Source organism: Mobula birostris, chromosome 8, assembly GCF_030028105.1.
Source record: "Mobula birostris isolate sMobBir1 chromosome 8, sMobBir1.hap1, whole genome shotgun sequence".
Classification (NCBI taxonomy): Eukaryota; Metazoa; Chordata; class Chondrichthyes; order Myliobatiformes; family Myliobatidae; genus Mobula; species Mobula birostris.
In genome coordinates, this window is record NC_092377.1 from 170,186,488 (window position 1) to 170,207,767 (window position 21,280).

The 21,280-nt window shown below is 42.3% G+C and overlaps 1 protein-coding gene across 2 annotated transcripts in view; it reads left to right on the forward strand.

The window, feature by feature from the left end:
* Positions 1-210: 210 nt before the first annotated feature.
* LOC140201961 (annexin A4-like) overlaps positions 211-21,280 on the forward strand; it is a 116,555-nt gene continuing 95,485 nt past the window's right edge. The window contains exons 1-2 of one of the 2 annotated variants that reach the window (XM_072266830.1): positions 211-488; positions 646-863. The gene's annotated coding sequence lies outside the window, so the exon portion shown is untranslated. The remainder of the gene's footprint in view (positions 489-645; positions 864-21,280) is intronic. The other variant, XM_072266829.1, reaches the window with a different exon arrangement.

The window sequence follows — 21,280 nt, forward strand, 5'->3', positions numbered from 1 at the left end:
ATTTCATTGAAAAACCTTTGCCCCTGCCCACACCATCCTGCCCAACTGCACTATTTTTATCACTAAAGAAATGCGTAATGTTTTAAATTGTTTTCGGTTGGTTTCTAATTCCAATGGAATCCAGGAACATACTGCAATGCTCAAATCCCGGCCACTGCAGCAAAATCGAGGGCTGTTGGCAATCCCACCTCACAGGCGACTTCTTCCCAGTACCTGGCAAATGTGCTCCTCTGAGGATAAAATAATGTTTCAGTCTGTTCTCCCCTTTTGATTCCTGCGACTTTTACACAAATTACTTTCTACAGAATACAGTTTACGTTACAATTGGTTTAAGGGACCAACATACGCTCAGTGTGTTTTCTGATTTTTCCTGTCACGCACAGCTTGCTCGTTGGCTCCACGGAGATGTCCCCGCCCAGACTTTGCATATAAAAAGTAGGCAGCCATTTTCATTTAGAAATATTTACAAAGATTTTACATCCACGAAGGTAAGATTTCACTTTTTAGACATTAAAGTTATTAAGCGGTCCTGAGGTAGCACGGTAAGCTATTCTGCTAACTCGTGTTTAAAAGTTGATCGGGAAGTTTACACTGTCGATTCGGGTGGGTAACTGGGTGCATTTCAGTGACAAGCAACTCTTTCAGTTGGTTTCACAGAGTTTACTTACTTCAGTCACTGGCGAGTCGTAAGTTTTTGGTCCGACTCGCATCCACTCGCTTACAGCCAGGACGTGTCACCGCGTTGAATGAAGGGACCAGGTCCTCCTACGGAAAAAGTAGATAACTTTGGAACAAATCTGAATATGGATGGATATAAATATTTCTGGAAAAAATCCTTATCTTTTCGGAATTTGGAATAAATGGTAATTTCTTACTGGGTTAATTTAATGTTTGCTTTCCCGTTGAGGCCAGTTGATTTTACCTGTCGCCCAGGTAATGGGCTTCAGTCCCTAGACTGAGGGTCCCCTGCTCTTCATTTCCCAACGATTACAGAATGTTTCTTTAAAAAAATAAACACGCAGGGGAATGGTGAATGAAATGTGTACAGTTAAATTCGAAGATCTGATTACATTGTGTGTGTGTGTTTTTCCGCCTGCTTCCTGAATTTTCCTGTTAAAGTTGGGATCAGATCGTCCCTGCATTTTAGAATGCTTTATGTGGAACAGTACAAAACAGAGTAAAGCCATAAACCTAAAACACAAACAGGAGAAAATCTGCAGATGCTGGAAATCCAGGCAGCACACACAAAATGCGGGAGGAACTCAGCAGACCAGGCAGCATCTGTGGAAAAGAGTACAGTCGATGTTTCCGGTGGAGACCCTTCAGTAGGACACAGTTCATTTTTCTGTCTGAGACCTTTCGGCAGTGTCCAGTTGAAGGATCTCAGCCCAAAACGTCGGCTGTACGCTTTTTGCATAGATGCTGCCTGTCCTGCTAAATTCTCGAGTGTGTGCTGCAGAGACACAAGCCTTGTGGCCTACCATGTGCTGGAATAACAAAACTAATCCCTGCTCTCTACACAATGTCCCTATCCCTCCATTTTCAAAGTTTGAAGTAAATTTATTATCAAACTATGTATATACCAACTACCCTGAGATTCATTGTCGTGTGGGGATTCAAGATTCAAGATTCAAAAAACTTTGTCATTCTAACCATACATCAGCTGTGCAGGGCAGAATGAGACAGTGTTTCTCAGGGGCAGTGCAATCATAACATAACAAACACAACACTAAATAATAAATATAACAATAAATAGTAAAACACAACAGCAACATGTCAGTTAAAATCAGTTATAAGTGTCCAGTGCAAGTTAAAAGTGTCCAAAGCAGAGTCAGGTGGAGCAGCTATTCAGCAGTCTGACTGCCTGTGGGAGGAAGCTGTTTAGTAGCCTTGTGGTTTTAGTTTTGATGCTCCTGTAACGTTTGCCTGATGGCAGAAGAACAAACAGTTCACGGAGAGAGTGTGAGGGGTCTTTAATGATGTACCGTGTCTTCTGGAGGCATTCTGAAAGAGGTCTTGGACAGAAGGTAGGGAGACCCCAATAACCTTCTCTGCTCCCCTAACCACCCTCTGCAAGGCTTTTTTGTCGACAGCACTGCAGCTGGAGTACCAGGTTGTGATGCAAAAGGTCAGCACACTCTCAACCATGCCTCTGTAGAATGTAGTTAAGATGTTAGTGGGGAGTGATGCTTGTTTAAGCTTCCTCAGAAAGTGCAAAGTAGAACAAAGAAATACAAAAGAATCAATTTAAAAATAACACACATATTCATGCATATTCATCCACCTTCCTAGGAGCCACTCAATCCCCTCTATTGAATCTGCCTCCTCTACCACTTTTGACAGTCTATTCCAAACACCCACCATTCTCGGGGGCAGTGGGGGGAGAGTGAACTTGCCCTGCCTGTTCCTTTGAACTTGCCACTTCTCACCTTAAATCATACTTTCTAGTGTAACACATTTCCACACTGGGGGAAAAAGATAACTGTCTATCTGCTCTATCTCTGTCTCTCATAATGTGGAAGAACAAAGGGTTCTTGGGGTTCGTGTCCATAGATCCCTCGAAGTTTCCACACAAGTTGATAAGGTGGTTAAGAAGGTGAATGGTGTGTTGGCCGTTATTAATCAGGGGATTGAGTTCAAGAACCACAAGGTAATGTTGTAGCTCTAGAAAACCTCATTATAGGAAGGATGTGGAACCTTTAGAGAGGGTGCAGATGAGATTTTCCAGGAGGCTGCCTGGATTTGAAGGTGTGTCTTGTGAGGATAGGTTGAGTGATAGAGGGATTTTTGGAGCAAAGGAGAGAGGTGACTTGATGGAGTTGTACAAGAGGCAAAGATTGAGCAGATAACCAGAGACTTTTTCTCGGTGGAAATAGTTAATGTGAGGGAGCATAATTTTAAGGTGAATGAAGGAAGGTATGGGGGGGGGGAGAATATCATCAGTATGTTTTTTTTTCACACAGAGAATAGCAGGTGCATCAAATGCCCTGCCAACTGTGGTGACTGAGGCAAATGCAGTCGGGACATTTAAGAGACACTTCAACAGACACAACATGATGGGCCAAAGGACCTGTACTGTGCTGTAATGTTATGTGTAATCTTACAATCACCCCTCAGTCTCTATTGTTCCATAAAAACAACCCAAGTTTGCCCAACCTCTCCTTACAGCACATACCCTCTTACTCCAGGCAACATCCTGGTGAACTACTGCTGTGCTCACTCTGAAGTCTCAGTATTATTACTATAATGGGGTGACCATAGTTGAATGCAGTAGCCCAAACGTAGCCTAACCAGAGCTTTGTAAAGTAGCACCTTCCTAACTCTGAACTCCATGCCTCAACTAATAATAAAGAATTGTAATTATTATTACGATTACGTGATCCTGTATAAAGGGGAATCGTGTGCTTGGAGGTGAAGGATCTGGGTGAGTGGCTGAGTACTTTATCAGTATTGACCATGGAAAAGAAAGTGGAGGATAGTGGAGAGAGCTAGTATAAGGTTAAGGAAGAGTTAGTGTCATCCTATAAAGAACATTGTGGAGGCAAAGTCCCAAGGGCTTGATCAAGATCTTTGTTCTGTTGCTTAAAAATGAAAATGAGGATAATCCTGGTCTTGTGTCAGAGGTAGGGAAACTATTAGAGAGGGTACTTGGGGACCAACATATGGCTAAATTTGGGAGTTAGCATGACTTTGTGCAAGGAAATCATATGAAAATTAAATTTCTTGATGAAGGTAGAGCTGTGGATGTTGTCTACATGGATCTTTGCAAGGCATTTGACAAGGTTCCTCATGATAGGCTCATCCTGAAGATTGAGGTGCATGGGGTCCATGGTGATATGACCATTTGGATTTGGAATTGGCTTGCCCATAGAAGAATGGAGGTAGTGGTCAATGGGACTAATCTGGCTGAAGGTGTGTGACGTGGTATTCTGAAGGGATCTGTACTATGACCTTTGTTTGTGATATATACTCAGTGGCTACTTTATTAGGTGTCTATATATCACACAAGTGAGTGATGATAAACTTGACTCTGATATCGGTGTGTATTATGGACTGAGAGTGGGAAGAGGGCAGGGAGAGGAGAAAGAATGGGAAGCACCAGAGAGTCATTCTGTAAGATGTTATTTGCCTGGTGTCTCAGGGCTGGGTGTTTCTGCACCCACACCATTCCCCACCCCTAGCATTCCTTCTCTGCCTCCTATCCCACACCACCCCCGCAGCATTCCATCCTCACCGTTCCCATTATCCTTTGCTCCCACCAGATTTACAAACTCGCTGTAACTTCATATAACCATATAACAATTACAGCATGGAAACAGGCCCTTCTAGTCCGTGCCGAACGCTTACTTTCACCTAGTCGCATCTACCTGCACTCAACCTATAACCCCTCCATTCCTTTCCTGTCCATATACCTATCCAATTTTTTTTTTAAATGACAAAATCGAACCTGCCTCTACCACTTCTGCTGGAAGCTCGTTCCACACAGCTACTACTCGCAGAGTAAAGAAGTTCCCCCTTGTGTTACCCCTAAACTTTTGCCCCTTAACTCTCAACCCATGTCCTCTTGTTTGAATCTCCCCTACTCTCACTGGAAAAAGCCTATCCACGTCAACTCTATCTATCCCCCTCATAATTTTAAATACCTCTATCAAGTCCCCCCTCAACCTTCTACGCTCCAAAGAATAAAGACCCAACTTGTTCAACCTTCTTCTGTAACTTAGGTGCTAAAACCCAGGTAACATTCTGATAAATCTCCTCGGTACTCTCTCTATTTTGTTGACATCTTTCCTATAATTCGGTGACCAGAACTGTACACAATACTCCAAATTTGGCCTCTCCAGTGCCTTGTACAATTTCAACATTACATCCTATGCTCATCCCAACTCCTATACTCAATGCTCGGATTTATAAAGGCCAGCATACCAAAAGCTTTCTTCACCACCCTATCCATATGAGATTCCACCTTCAGGGATTATGCACCATTATTGCTAGATCCCTCTGTTCTACTGCATTCTTCAATGCCCCACCATTGACCATGTATGTCCTATTTTGATCAGTCCTACCAAAATGTAGCACCTCACACTTATCAGCATTAAACTCCAGCTGCCATCTTTCAGCCCACTCTCCTAACTGGCCTAAATCTCTGTGCAAGTTTTGAAAACCTACCTCATCATCCACAACTCCACCTATCTTAGTATCATCTGCATACTTACTAATCCAATTTACCACCCCATCATCCAGATCATTAATGTATATGACAAACAACATTGGACCCAGTACAGATCCCTGAGGCACACCACTAGTCACCGGCCTCCAACCTGACAAACAGTTATTCACCACTACTCTCTGGCATTTCCCATCCCATTCATGTTAACAAATGCAGTACTGTGCACATTTCTTAGGCACCCTAGCTATATATATGTGCCTTAGACATTTGCACAGTTCTGTACATCTATACACCTGCTCGTTAATGTAAATATCTTATCAGCCAATCATGTGGCAGAACTTAATGCATAAAAGCATGTAGCCATGGTCAAGAGGTTTAGTTGTTGTTCACACTGAACGTCAGAATGGAGGAGAAATTTGATTTAAGTGGCTTTGACAGTGGAATGATTGTTGGTGCTAGATGGGATGCTTTGAGTATCTCAGAAACTGCTGATCTCCTGGGATTGTCACTAACAACAGTCAAGAGTTTATAGAGAATGGTGCGAAGAATAACGAGCATCCAGTGAGCGGCAGTTCTGTGGGTGAAAACACCTGGTTAATGAGAGAGGTTAGAGGAGAAAGACCAAAACAGTTCAAGCTGACAGGAAGGCAACAGTAACTCAAATCACCATGAGTGGAGTGCAGAAGAGTATCTCTGAATGCACAACATATCGAACCTTGATGTGGATGGGCTAAACCAGCGGTCCCCAACCACTGGGCCGCGGACCGGTACCAGGCCGCAAAGCATGTGCTACCGGGCTGTGAGGAAACGATATGATTTGGCGCTACGAGTCAGCAGCACCTTTCCTCATTCCCTGTCACGGCCACTGTTGAGCTTGAACGCACGCGAGGTCATGTACCCGCACATCATTTATGTCAGCACGGGAAGGCGATCAACTCCTCGAGCTTGTAAATGACGGCGGGCTGAAAAGTATATTTGACGTAACATCTCTGCCGGCATTCCGGATCAAAGTCAAGGCTAAATATCCTGAGATAGCCACAAAAGCACTGAAAACGTTGCTTCCAACATATTTCTGCGAAGCGGAGTTTTCTGCAATGAATGCAACGAAAACTAAATTGCAGAATAGACTGGACATAAGGAACCCCGTTCGAGTATCGCTGTCTCCCACCACCCCTCGATAGGACCGTCTTGTTGCAGGGAAACAAGCCCAGGGCTCCCACTGATTCAGCGATATTGGTGTGTTGCAATGATTTTATATGTTCATACGGGGAAAATTATGCACTGTGTGTTTAATATCCAAATGTTACTTAAAATGTTATGATGCTATTGACTTACTTATATAACCATGTAACAATTACAGCACGGAAACAGGCCATCTCGGCCCTTCTAGTCCGTGCCGAACGCTACTCTCACCTAGTCCCACCGACCTGCACTCAGCCCATAACCCTCCATTCCTTTCCTGTCCATATACCTATCCAATTTTTCTTTAGATGATAATATCGAACTTGTTTCTGCCATTTCTACTGGAAGTTCGTTCAACACTTACTTCAGGCTCCCCTGTCCTCCCCTGACAATTGACTTATCACTGTATTCATGCGAGGAAAATATGCGCTGTGTGTTTAATATTAAATTCGTTAGATAAACCCTTTTAGAAACGAAACTGAGTGTATTAGTGACTTATCACCTATATTCCAGTTGTGATTAACACCCCCCCGAACAGAATCGCTAAAAACGACTTGCGGGGGAAAAAGAAATCGGCAAGCACACGGATGCATGCGCACTGGTGCCTGCGCAAGGCTTCATGGTCATTGTAGTCTTTCTCTGGGTAAACACAACGTATTTGACTGCTACTCTTGTCCGTTGGCAACCCTAACCCCCCCCCCCCTCCTCCCCCCCCCCGGTCGGCTGGTCGGCAAGAATACTGTCAATATTAAACCGGTCCGCAGTGCAAAAAAAGTTGGGGACCCCTGGGCTACAGCAATAGACGACCACAAACATAATTTGTGTCCACTGTTTAGGGTCCAGGATGTACCTAATGTGACCATGGAACATATATAATGACTTAAATGAAAATATGGATGGGTGGATCAGTAAGTTTGCAGGTGATATGAAGTTTGGTGGCATTGTGGATAGTTAGAAAATTGCCAAGAATACAGAGGGATATAGATTAATTGCAGATCTGGGTAAAGAAATAGCAGATGGAGTTGAATCCAGCCAAGTGTGAGTTATCCTTTGGGAGATCACCTCTAAATGGACCCTACACTGTTAATGGCAGGACCTTAACAGTGGATGAAAGGTTACAGTATACTGTATGTGGGAATGTCACCTTCTGTCAGTTCCCATTCCACTCACTCACTATCCTGACTAGGAAAAGTGTTGTGGATCCCGGTTGTCCCTTGGTGTAATTATGGAACTGCTTGAAAAGCTGCACCATCAGGATTCCTTTGCCAGAAAAACATTACAACAATTTAAAAACTAAAAGCTTCCTGAAGGTGGTAAGAAATGTGGAATAAATACTGGCCTTGCCAACAATGCTAGATCCCAGAACTAAATTAAAAATTACTTTAAATATTTTTATTCAGTTAGTTGGGATGATAAATTCTGACTGTCCAAAATGTTATAAAACCATGATGGTTGATCTTGCTACAAGAATCAATCATTTCTAATCTAAAAGCTCCTTTCCTGTCAGCTGACCATACTGTTTATATCCCATGATTTGCACTAATTGAACAAAGTACATAGAACTCTGTGTGAATCACAGTAACATCTTGAATTACACTGAGGCTACCACCATCTGAACCATTTATAAGGTCTGTTATTTATAGGCCAACATGTATTGACTGCACTCCTCTATTTGGGGTGCTGGTGCATTTGTACAGAATTGTTGACCTTTGACTTTCATACAGCTGCAATATTTTTATGTACAATACCCTTCAGAAAGGTGCATGGATATAAATGAGTGCATTTAAGAGGTTTGTCATGTGATTGTTTTAGAAATGAGGGGGTTTGTTTTGGTGTAGAAACAAGCTGAGTGAAAAGGCACTTAGGAAATGGAAAATTGTGCTTAATCTTCTGGCTGCCTTCCTCTGCTACCTTTCTGCTCTCCGAAACCCCTGTGGTCTTTGGGACATGGGAGGAAATGGTTTGTACCCAGGAAGACCTATGTGGTCATGGATAATGTGTGCTGGAATCAAATGACTGCTGGAGTTCAAATGTGTGGGATCAAATGACTGCTGGAGTTCAGGAGTGAAATGATCACATTTAAAATGTGTGGAACAAAGAAATAAAAATCTCTTCTTAAAGATTGAATGAAATGCCTGTCTGATGAGGTTTATGACTTGTGTTAATACCTTTAGCAAAAATCACTGCTGTATGAGGAGAAGGGAAAGATAAACCATGCCACCAGTTGTCCAATGCTTTGTCCCTTTTACTTGATGATCTTCTTGATGTCATGGTGAAAGATCTGGAGGGTGTAAACTAATTTGGCAGGGGTTGGGAACCAGTGTGAAGGAACTCAGGATAGAATAGATGGTAAAAAAGTAAAGACAGCGTGCAGTCAGATTGTCAGGAAGGGCAGGCAGGTGATAGGACTCAGTTACAGACAACAGGCTGAGTATCAAATTATTAGGGATGCAAAATCAGAAAGGATAGCAAATTCGGTACTCAAGGTGTTGTATCTAAATGCACATAGTATAAGAAATAAGATGGATGATCTTGTTAAAATATTACAGATTGCCAGGTATGATGTTGTGGCCATCACTGAATTGTGGCTAAAGGATGGTTGTAGTTGGGAGCTGAATGTCCAAGGTTACTCATCCTTGTATCGGAGGGACAGGAAGGTAGACAGAGGGGGTGGTGTGGGCTCTACTGGTAAAGAATGGCTTCAAATCAGTAGACAGATGTGACATAGGATCAGAAGATGTTAAATCCTTGTGGGTTGAGTTAGGAAACTGCAAGGGTAAAAGGACGTTGATGGCAATTATATAGAGGATCTCCAGCAGTGGCTGGGAGGTGGACCACGGGTTACAACAAGAAATCAGAGCATTGAGTTGGGATGTAATGTTGAAATTGTACAAGGCATTGGTAAGGCCAAATTTGGAGTATTGTGTACAGTTTTGGTCACCGAATTATAGGAAAGATGTCAACAAAATAGAGAGAGTACAGAGGAGGTTTACTAAAATGTTACCTGGGTTTCATCACCTAAGTTACAGAGAAAAGTTGAACAAGTTGGGTCTTTATTCTTTGGAATGTAGAAGATTGAGGGTGGACTTCATAGAGGTATTTAAAATTATGAGGGGGATAGATAGAGTCGATGTGGATAGGTTTTTTTAATTGAGAGTGGGAGAGATTCAAACAAGAGGGCATGAGTTGAGAGTTAAAGAGCAAAAGTTTAGGGGTAACATGAGGGGGAACTTCTTTACTTAGAGAGTGGTAGCTGTGTGGAACGAGCTTCCAGCAGAAGTGGTGAGGCAGGTTCGATGTTGTCGTTTAAAGTTAAATTTGACAGCTATATGGACAGGAAAGGAATGGAAGGCTATGGGCTGAGTGCAGGTCGGTGGGACTAGGTGAGAGTAAGAGTTCAGCACGTGCTAGAAGGGCCGAGATGGCCTGTTTCCATGCTGTTATTGTTATATGGTTAAATAGAATAGGCAAATCAAAAGGGCAATGTTATGGTAGTCATGGGAGATTTTAACATTCAGGTCGATTGGGGAAAATCAGGTTGGTAATGGATCTCAATAATGAGTTTGTTGAATGCCTAAGAGATAGCTTTTTAAAGCAGTTTGTCATTGAGCCCATGAGGGGATCAGCTATACTGGATTAGGTGTTATGTAATGAACTGGAGGCGATTAGGGAGCTTAAGGTAAAAGAGCCTTTAGGAACCAGTGATCACAATATGACTGTGTTCAACTTGAAAATTGATAGGGAGAAAGTAAAGTCTGATGAAGCAGTATTTCAGTGGAGTAAGGGAAATTACAGTGGTATGAGAGAGGAGTTGGCCAAAGTAAGTTAGAAGGAGCTGCTGGCAGGATGTCAGCAGAGCAGCAATGGTGTGCGTTTCTAGGGAAAAATGAGGAAGGGGCAGGATATGTGTATTCTAAAAATGAAGAAATACTCAAATGGTAAATTAGTACAACCGTGGCTGACAAGGAAGTCAAGGCTATTATAAAATCAAAAGAAGGGGCATACAACAATGCAAAAATTAGTAGGAAGATAGAGGATTGGGAAGTTTTTATAAACCTACAGAGAGCAACTAAAAAAAATGATTAAAAGGGAAAAGATGAAATATGAAAGTAAGCTAGCAAATAATATCAAAATGGATCGTTAAAATTTTTTCAAGTATGTTAAAAATTAGAGAGAAATGAGAGTGGATATAGGACTGCTAGAAAATGAGGCAGGAGAAATAATAACGGGGACAAGAAGGTGGCTGGTGAACTGAGTATTTTAACATAAAACATAGAATAGTACAGCACAGTACAGGCCTTTCGGCCCACAATGTTGTGCCGACCCTGAAACCCTGCCTCCCATATAAGCCCCAACTTAAATTCCTCCATATACCTGTCCAGTAGTCTCTTAAACTTCACTAGTGTATCTGCTTCCACCACTGACTCAGGCAGTGCATTCCATGCACCAACCGCTCTCTGAGTAAAAAACTTTCCTCTAATATCCCCCTTGAACTTCCCACCCCTTACCTTAAAGCCATGTCCTCTTGTATTGAGCAGTGGTGCCCTGGGGAAGAGGCGCTGGCTGTCCACTCTATCTATTCCTCTTATTATCTTGTACACCTGTATCATGTCTCCTCTCATCCTCCTCCTCTCCAAAGAGTAAAGCCCTAGCTCCCTTAATCTCTGATCATAATGCATACTCTTTAAACCAGGCAGCATCCTAGTAAATCTCCTCTGTACCTTTTCCAGTGCTTCCACATCCTTCCTATAGTGAGGCGACCAGAACTGGACACAGTACTCCAATTGTGGCCTAACCAGAGTTTTATAGAGCTGCATCATTACATCGCGACTCTTAAACTCTATCCCTCGACTTATGAAAGCTAACACCCCATAAGCTTTCTTAACTACCCTATCCACCTGAGAGGCAACTTTCAGGGATCTGTGGACATGTACCCCCGGATCCTTCTGCTCCTCCACACTACCAAGTATCCTACCACTTACTTTGTACTCTGCCTTGGAGTTTGTCCTTCCAAAGTGTACCACCTCACACTTCTCCGGGTTGAACTCCATCTGCCACTTCTCAGCCCACTTCTGCATCCTATCAATGTCTCTCTGCAATCTTTGGCAATCCTCTACACTATCTACAACACCACCAACCTTTGTGTCTTCTACAAACTTGCCAACCCACCCTTCTACCCCAACATCCAGGTCGTTAATAAAAATTTGCTTCGGTCTTCACTGTGGAAGACACTAACAGTATGCCTGAAGTTGTAGTGTGTGAAGGAAGAGAAGTGGGTACAGTTACTGTTACAAGAGAGAAGGTGCTCAAAAAGCTGAAAGACCTAAAGGTACGTAAGTCACCAGTACTAGACAAACTGCACCCTAGAGTTCTGAAAGAGGTAGCGTTAAGAGATTATTTGAAGTGATCTTTCAAAAATAATTGGACTCTGGCATGATGCCAGGGGACTGGAAAATTGCAAATGTTACTCCACCCTTTAAGAAAAGAGGAAGACAGCAGAAAAGAAATTATAGACTAGTTAGTCTGACCTCAGTGGTGGGAAAGGTATTAGAATCCATTATTAAGGAAGAGGTGATAAGAGTACTTGGTAACACAGGACAAGATAGTACAAAGTCAGCATGGTTTCCATCAGGGAAAATCCTGCCTGATGAACCTGATGGAATTCTTTGAGAAGATTACAAGTAGGATAGATAAAGGGGATACAGTGGATATTGTATATTTGAACTTTCAGAAGGCCTTTGACACGGTGCCACACATAAGACTGCTAACCAAGTGAGAAGCCCATGGTATTACAGGAAAGTTGATAACAGGGTTAGAGCATTGGCCGATTGGTAGGAGGCAGCGAGTGGGAATAAAAGAATCCTTTTCTGGTTAGCTGCCAGTGACTGTTGGGGTTCTGCAGGGGTCAGTGTTGGGACCACTTCTTTTTATACTGTATATAAATTATTTAGATGATGGAATAGATGGCTTTGTTGCCGAGTTTGCAGATGATACGAAGATTGGTGGAGGGGCAGGTAGTGTTGAGGAAACAGGTGTAGGATACAGAAGGACTTAGACAAATTAGGAGAATGGGCAAGAAAGTGGCAAATGAAATACAATGTTGGAAAATGCATGGTTATGCACTTTGGAAGTAGAAGTAAATGTGTGGACTATTTTCTAATCGGGGAGAAAATCCAGGAATCTGAGATGCAGAGGGATTTGGGAGACCTTGTGCAGAACACCCTGAAGGTTAACTTGCAGCTTGAGTTGGTGGTGAGGAAGGCAAATGCCATGTTAGCATTCATTTCAAGCGGTCTAGAATACAAGAGTAAGGATGTGATGCTGAGGCTTTATAAGGCACTGATGAGGCCTCATCTAAGAAAAGATGTGCTGGCATTGGAGAGGGTCCAGAGGAAGTTCACAAGGATGATTCTGGGAATGAAAGGGTTATCATACGAGGAATGTTTCATGGCTCTGGGTCTGTACTTGCTGGAATTCAGAATGATGAAGGGGGATCTCATTGAAACCTTTTGAATGTTGAAAGGCCTAGGCAGAGTAGATGTGGAAAGGATGTTTCCCATGGTGGGAGAGTTTAGGACAAGAGGGCACAGCCTCAGGATAGAGGGGCGCTCTTTCAGAACAGAGGTGCGGAGAAACTTCTTTCGCCAAAGGGTGGTGAATTTGTGGAATTTGTTGCCACATGCAGCTGTGGAGGCCAGGTCATTGGGTGTATTTAAGGCAGAGATTGATAGGTTCTTGCTTGGACACGGTATCAAAGGTTACGGGGAGAAGGCCGGTAACTGGGGTTGAGGAGGAGATAGAAAAAAAGGATCGGCCATGATTGAATGGCGGAGCAGAGTCGATGGGCCAGATGGACTCATTCTGCTCCTATGTCTTATGGTCTAAAAGCAGGGAACCATGAGTTGAGGATAAAAGGATGTGAATAAAGAGATGAATATAAGACATTCTGCAGATGTTAGAATTCCAGAGCAACACCCACAAAATGGGCACCATAGTATCATAGCAATAGCATGAAGCTGATACAGCTTGGGGAATTCTGGAGTTCAGAGTTCAGTTCCGGTACCGTCTATAAGGAGTCTCTGTACATCTTCCCTGTGGAATGCATGGGTTGAGTTAGATATGGCCCTTGTGGCTAAAGGGATCAGGGGGTATGGAGGGAAGGCTGGTACAGGGTTCTGAGTTGGATGATCAGCCATGATCATACTGAATGGCGGTGCAGGCTCGAAGGGCCGAATGGCCTACTCCACCTATTTTCTATGTTTCTATGTTTTCCCCGGGTTCGGGTTCCTCCCACAGTCCAAAGATGTACCAGGTAGGTTAATTGGTCATTGTAAAGTGTCTTCTGATTAAGCTAGGGTTAATCAGGGTTGTGGGGTTGTGGAGTTGTTGGGGGCAGTGTGGATCGAAGGGTCTACCTAATCTGTGCTGTATCGCTGAATAAATAAATGGATTAATTAATTAAGCTGCTGGCGGAACGAGCAGGTCGGCAGCATCCGTGGAAATGAACAGTCGATGTTTTTGGCCAAGACCCTTCTTGAGGACAGGATTAAAAGAAAGTAACTTTTTTAATGAGTATACTGGTGAAATTAATGGGATGATATGCCAATAAAAAAATTCTCTTAGTCTCAATAACAAAAGCTTTAAATGGTGATTACAGAGATGAGAGAGACAGCGATGGCAGATGCTAGAATCTGAAGCAACAGTCTCTGCTAGGGGAACTCAGTGAGTTGAGACGTGACTGTTTCGGGTCAAATTTTGACAGTACCTTTCCACCCTCAGATGCTGCTCAACTTGCTGAATTCCACCTAATTGTTACTACAGAGATAATGAGTTAGTTTTGATCTTTCAGAGTTTGAATTGTTTTGATTTATAAAGCACCAAACGTTGTAGGAAGCAGAGAGGGGAAAAGGCCAAATTTTTGACAGGTCAGTCTAACATCAGTTGGTAGAGAACAAGTACTAATGTGTATTCTCATGGTGGGAGGACATGGAATATTGTTGTGTTTTGACAGAATCGCCGCTAATATGAAATGGAGTTAGACAAATGTGTAATGAGCACATTGATCAGGAGGAGAGCAATAGTATTTACATACTAAAATATATGTTTTAAAAGTGTCACACAGAATTGGGACTTGTAGGTCTGAGGGCAATACAAGAAGGATTGGTTAATGTACAGCAAACACCAAGTTAGCAGATCAGTTCCAATGAACTTCAGTTATTTGCCATCTGTAAATAACTTGGATGGGAAAAGGTTCCAAATTTGCTTATGATGCAAAGGTAGTTGCAAAATGTACCAGGCTTGAAGGGCATATTAGAGCATTGAACAATGCAGCACCAAACAGGGCCACTCACCCCACCGTGTCTGTGCTGACTATGATGGTTGTCTAAACTAATCAAAACTGCCTGACATGGTCTGTATCCCTGCATTTCGTGTCTGTCTACACGTCATTTAAAAAGTCACTATGATAGCTACTTCCACCACCTCCTTGAGCAGTGCCATCCAGGCACCTGCCCCTCTTTTTTAAAACAAAATCTTGCCTTGCAGATTTCTTTAAACTTTCATTAAACTTGCGTTTCTTTTTGCACTATTCAGAATGTATTTCAATCTTTGCACCATTCTGCTGTTTTGCACTCATCATAGCCATGTTCTATTTATTCTCTGTATTGTTTTCTCTGCCAACTTCATGTAAAAAAAAATTTCATTACACGCCGGTTTATTTAACAATAAACTAACCTTTCACCTCAAGACTATGATATTCTGACACTTTGTCCCTGGAGAAAGCAGCACTAACTGAGGGACTGGAACCTGAGTCGTAAGTCAGTAAGAGGAGGTATCGAGCAGAAGGTAGAAGATATATCGAGGCTGAAATGTGGACAAGCAGAGCTCGTTATTGAACATGGTGTTACTTTTGATAAAGTGAAGCACAATAACCTAATTGAAATATTACAGAAAACTCTAGATCTAGATTTAAAAGACCTCCACATAATCAGAAATCTGTACTGGGAACAAACTGCTGCTGTAAGAATAGATGGAGAGGTGAGTCGTTTACGAAAATCAAGAGGGGCGTTAGACAAGGATGTGTTTTCTCCCCTGATTCATTTAATGTGTACAGTGAAGCAATATTACAAAAAATAAGAGACATTTTGGGAATCAAAGTTGGCGATGAAAACATCAATAATTTTAGGTATGCAGATGACGCTGTGTTAATTGCAAGTATGGAGGAAGAACTACAAAACTTAATTGATATAATTGATAAAGAAAGTGCAAAAATGGGTCTATCTATCAATTGCAAAATGACAGAATGTATGGTGATATCCAAAAAGAAGGAGAATCCTATCTGCAGGCTGAGAATAAACGGGGAAGACATTAAACAAGTACAGAACTTTTGCTACTTAGGAAGCTGGGTGACATCAGATGGCAAGTGCGATTTGGACATCAAAAGAAGAATAGGGATGGCAAAAGGCACCTTTACGAGAATGAAGAGTATACTGACCTATACTGAACTAGGCGTGACAACCCACCTCAGAGAACTGAAATGTTACGTTTACCCAGTTGTGTTATATGGCTCAGAATGTTGGACAATGTCTAGTAACATGAGGAAACGAATTGTAGCAGCAGAGATGTGGTTTTTGAGGAGGATGCAAAGAATATCATGGATGAAACGAATATCTAATGAGGATGTCATGAACAGAGCAAACACAAAAAGGAATAATGTATGAGATCATGAAAAGGCAACGTAACTTCATTGGACGTGATTAGGAAAGAGGAGTTAGAATGCACAGTAATTATGGGAAAGATTGAAGGGAAGAAAGCAAGAAGAAGGCAAAGACAAATGATGATGGAGACAGCAGCCAGAGAACTGGAAATGAATACCAATGAATTGATCCACTTGACCCGAAACAGGAGTGTGTGGGCCATGGCAGTCAAAGCTCAAACTGGGCATGGCACCTGATGATGATGATGATGATGATGTTACTTGGTGCACAAACTGTTATAGATAAACTTAGAGCCAGGATTGGTATATGGAATTGATATAGCCATTACAGAAATTTAGCTGAGAGAAGGGCAGGACTGGAAGCTCTACGTCCTAGGAACAGGAAGGTTTGTAAAAGAGCTGGAGAGGAGGGGCAGGGTTGCACAACCGATCAGGGAGAATGTTTCAGCTGTAGTTAGAGGACATGTTAGAGGGTTCATTCACCACAGCACATGGAATCCATGGAGACTTGCTTGATTGGATTCAGAATTGGCTTGGCTGAGGAGACTGAGGGTAGTGAAGGAAGGTTGTTATTTCTGACAGGAGGGCCTACCCAGTGGTGCTCCTCAAGAATCAGCTCTTTTACAAGCCCTACTATCAGATTCAAAACATCTCAATTCTTGGCTGTTGACCTGCCAGTTCTTGCCTTCTCTCAACCAAGTCTCTGTAATGGCTACAATATCATAGTTCCTATGACTAATCCTGGCTTTATTCACTGTATTTGTAATAACTCGCACCTCTGCAGCGGTCTGGCTTCCAGTTGCAGGGGCTAGACCACTGTACCTTCTGAATACTACTAATGCTGATTCACACATATCGGCTGCTGCAGGCAGCCCCTGCCCACCATGATTTATCCTAGGTGAAGTAAATGGGGAAGAAGGTTAAAGATGGAATATAATGTGAGAAGATTGATTTTGGGTGGGAGAACATATTTTAAAAGACAGTGTGCAATTTTTGATATAAGGGATTGCAATACCTTTGTCCAGAAATCAGATTAAAATGCAGATGGAGAGAGCATTCAGGATGGTGAAGTGCACATAAGTCCATTGCAAAGTGTGACAAGAATACACATAGATTAAGAAGTTAGCTGTCCTGTGCTGGCACCAGTGGGATCAGCAGTTGGTCTGCCACCTGTCTTCAGGAGAGAGAGAGATAAGGAAAACAATGGAGCAGCATTTGGAGATGTTAATGAAGGGATGGGAGAGAGTAACGGAAGGAGAGAGCTGTCAAGATCGGCTCCCCCTTTGAACCCTGAACTGTTCGAAGTGATGGACAGGCGATACCCCAGCAGGGGGATAAAAAAGGACAGGTTCGCTAAGGCAGGACACACACGACACCCGAGGTAACGAGACCCTGGAAGCGGTGCGTCTCTCACAAGTCTGTGGGAAGTTTTGGAAGGCCGGTTGCGAGACCAGGCCATAGACGCACAGGGGTGGAAAGGCACGATCGGCGGGAACCTGGTGTGTGTCCACCCTTGCCTGGGTGCCGGGTTCACCGCAGAGAAACGATCGTATCTGGAAACGGAGGGGTCACGGTCGGTGACCTCAGATGACATCACAAAGGACTCACCCGAAAGCTGACTGCGAAGGTCTGTGTGTGGAAGCCGTTTTGAATATTCATTCGTTTTGCTCTCTCTCTCCTTCCCCCCCACTGTCTGTGAACTGAACTGAACTAAATTGAACTGAACTTGGCGTCACTTTGAAACTGGTCATTTACCCCTAGACAACGATAGAGCTTGATTGATCCTGTTATCTTAATTCTGTGTACATGTGTGTTTATCATTGCTGAACTGTTGCATTTATTATCCTTTTGATTAGAGTACTGTGTTGCTTGTTTCTTTAATAAAACTTTCTTAGTTTTAGTAATCCAGACTCCAACTGAGTGATCCATTTCTTGCTGGTTTGGCAACCCAGTTACGGGGTACGTAACAAAAGCAATAGGAGTGTATAAGAAAGCAGGCCGATGAGTTTGCATATGGCTTTAGTGAGACCAAGGCTGGAGTGCTGGGTGTTCTGTGGTCTCCCCTAAAAAGTAATGTATCTGCTCACAAGGAATGTAATCTAAGGTTTTTCTCTTGGTTTCTTGGGGTGTGAAAGTTCTGCCTGGGATAGGCAAAAATGCCTATTGGAATGCCTATGCCTGGGAAATTTTGCTTTTAGAAGGGTGGTATTACATAGAAAGTGCAGAAAAAAAGATGAAGCTGCTGTCAGGATTTGAGAGACTGAGTTGTAGGGAGAGGTTGGACAGACAAGGACTTCATGCAGTGTAGGAACATAGGAGATTGTGGAATTAAACTTGGACAAATTTGAAGCCATGAATTTTCGGTAGTTGAACCAGGATAGGTCTTGCACAGAAAATGACAGGGATCTGTGGAGTGTTGTAAACCAGAGAAACATGAGTAGATATGGCAAAGATTGCAAATGACATACTCGGGCCAAAAGCTCTAATTCTGTAACATATTGCTCAATAATTCTGAGTTGTTGAGTGAAAATATCCTCTACTTTGAGACTTTTAAAACCTGGGGTCCAAGTCTCAGAATAACGGTTTGTCAACTGAGACCCAAGACGAAGAGGAATTTATTTAGTAATTGACCCAGATGGCTGGTTTCTTGGTGATTGAGTACATGTGAGGCTTGAGTGAATAGGTTTCTCATTCCAGGGAAATTGAATATGGAGATAGAGTGGAAAATGAAATGAAAATCAATTATTATCTTTTGGAACAAGCTTGGAGCCAACTGTTAGAATTCTTGAATCTATTGTTGACAGAGCACAGATCCTGGATAATTTGATCTTAACGTAGACAATAGTAGCTTTTTAGACTGGTGACTAATTCAGTACTTACAGTAAAGATCGCTGAGCTTAAAAGTGCATGACATTGACTTGAGTGCATTATCTAGCCTAACCATTATCTACAAGGTGAAAAAGAGTTGGCCTTGTTTTTACAAATGAGCCATCAGGATAAAGGAAATGTAAACCTGCTCTTATGTGGGTTTGTAGTGGAGATTTTTTTTTCAATGATCTCCTGCAATAACTGAATATGTGGTTCCCTTAATTTTCACTGTTGACTTGTTAATGGTCACTCTGTAGCACTCCTGAGGTGTATTAGATCATGATTTTTGGGGGTGGGGGGGTCATTACTACCACTTGCAATTTACCAAGTTCCCTATTTTGAAATCCCAGAAATAGGTTTTTTAAAAAAATGCAGAAGTGAGTTTTCCATTTCTCTTGTGGATTTTTGAATATTACATCTGCAGATGTTCAGCACTACAGAATGATTAATGTTTTTTTTTATGTCTTGCTGCAGTGAATTGGAAACTTCCATCTTGTATAAGCAAAACATACAAAATGCCACACAAAATACTTCAGCCCGAAACGTCGACTGTACTTTTTTTCCACAGATGCTACCTGGCCTGCTGAGTTTCTCCAGCATTTTGTGTGTGTTGCTCTGATTTCCAGCTTCAGCAGATTTTCTCATTTCCATCTAATATAAGCCTTTTGAGATAGAATCTCCCAGGGTTGTGTAACCAATAAAGTGTAATTTCGTACCAACCTGAAAAAAAAACTCTGAAATCAGAAAAAGCTTTTAAAGACGATAAAGAAATCAGGACAAACCAGTTTGAAATGTGGGTGGAGAAGTGAAGTCTAATCTAGACTGGTGTAAAGTATTGCATTTTAGTAGATCAGCACCCTAAAAGTGGGAACAGAAGTGAGTAGGGTAAGTAAATAGGGGTTTGGACTGCTTGTTTGTCTTTATAGAATGAAGGGACTTGGGTTAGGAGGGATGGTTAAAAAAAAAAGCAAAGATACTGTGCAACCAGACTGTCAGGAAAGGCAGGCAGATGATAGGATACAATTGCAGCCAGCAGGGTAAGTATCAGTGCATCAGGGATGCAGAATCAAAAAGGGTACCAAATACTGTACTTGAAGTGTAATATCTCAATACATGGAGTAAAGAAATAAAGTCGGGTATGATGTTGTGACCATCACTGAATCATGGCTGAAGGATGGTTGTAGTTGGGAGCTGAATGTTCAAGGTTACACGTTATATCGGAGGGATAGGAAGGTAGGCAGAGGGGGTGGCGTGGCTCTGCTGGTGAAGAATTGCATCAAATCAGTAGAAAGGTGTGCCATAGGATCAGAAGATGTTGAATCCTTTGCGTTGAGTTAAAAAACTGCAAGAGTAAAAGGACCCTGATGGCAGTTATATACAGGCCTGCAAACAGTAGCTAAGATGTGGATCACAGATTACAATAGATAACAGAAAAAGTGTATTAAAAGGGCAATATTATGATAGTCATGAGAGACTTTAACATGCAGGTTGATTGGGAAAATCAGGTTGGTAATGGATCTCAGAAGTGAATTTGTTGACTAACTATGAGATGCCTTTTTAGAGCAGTTTGTCATTGATCCTGCTAGGGGATCAGCTATACTGTATTGGGTGTTATGTAATGAACCAGAGGTGATTAGGGAGCTTAAGGTAAAAGAACCCTTAGGAGGCAGTGATCATGATATGATTGAGTTCATCTTGAAATTTGATAGGGAGAAAGTAAAGTATGATGTAGCAGTATTTCAGTGGAGTAAAGGAAATTACAGTGGTATGAGAGAGGAGGGATGACAGCAGTACGGTAATGGCACGAGTTTCTGAGAAAAGTGAGGAAGGGGCAGGATAGATGTATTCCAAAAACACAAACACTCATATGCAAAATAGTACAACCATGGCTGACAAAGGAAATCAAAGCTGACGTAAAAATAAAAGAGAAGGCATATAACAATACAAAAATTAGCGGGAAGATAAAGGGTTGGGAAGCTTTTTAAAAAAAAAAACTACAGAACGCAACTAAAAGAATCATTAGGAGGGAAAAGATGAAAAATGAAAGCAGCTTGTAAACAATTTCAAGGTGGATAGAAAAAGCTTTTTCAAGTGTATATGTAAAAAAAGAGAGGAGTGGATACAGGACCATTGGAAAATGAGGCCAGAGAAATAATAAAGAGGGACAAGGAGATGGCAGATGAACTAACTGAGTATTTTCCATCAGTGCCAGGATCCGCTCAGGGGATCTCCCATCCACTGCTACCAACCTTATAGTTCCCACACCCCGCACTTCCCGTTTCTACCTCCTACCCAAGATCCACAAACCTGCCTGTCCTGGCCGACCTATTGTCTCAGCTTGCTCCTGC